The sequence below is a fragment of the Ailuropoda melanoleuca genome, chromosome 13, assembly GCF_002007445.2.
Source record: "Ailuropoda melanoleuca isolate Jingjing chromosome 13, ASM200744v2, whole genome shotgun sequence".
In the NCBI taxonomy this organism is placed as follows: Eukaryota; Metazoa; Chordata; class Mammalia; order Carnivora; family Ursidae; genus Ailuropoda; species Ailuropoda melanoleuca.
In genome coordinates, this window is record NC_048230.1 from 746,815 (window position 1) to 747,531 (window position 717).

The window sequence follows — 717 nt, forward strand, 5'->3', positions numbered from 1 at the left end:
AAGAAAACAATTATCACTATTTGCTAATAGAATGATCTATCTGGGAAACCTAAGGTGATCAGCTGAAGTGCCATTAGAAATAAAATGGGATTTCAGTAAAGTGGCCAATCACACAATGAATAAACACAAAGCTATTGCTGCTCTCATAAATATATACTGCAGTGATTAAGACTGTGTTGTCAGAGACTGGAATTCAAGGGTGGGTCCTGCACTTACTAGCTGTGAAACTTCAGGCCACTTGGCTAGGTTCTTTAAGACTCCATTTCTTTATTTGAAAAATGGGTCAGGAGTGGAGAAAATTAAACAATAAACTGCTTAACACAGAGAGATGGCATGCAGTGAGCATTCAACAAATATTGCCTATTATTATTACATGCAAACAGTAATCAGGAATAATAAGGTTAAAATCTAATGTGAAACAATTCCATCTCTATTTTCAATAAACAGATCTATTCATTACTATGTTAATAAGAATCAGGCATGTTATAACAGACACATGAAAAAATGTTCAAAATCATTAGTCATCAGGGAAATTCAAATCAAAACCACACTGAGATACCACCTTCACCAGTTAGAATGGCAGAAATTGACAAGGCAAGAAACAACAATTGTTGGAGAGGATGTGGAGAAAGGGGAACCCTCCTACATTGTTTGTGGGAATGCAAGTTGGTACAGCCACTCTGCAAAACAGTGTGGAGGTCCCTTAAAAAGTTAAAA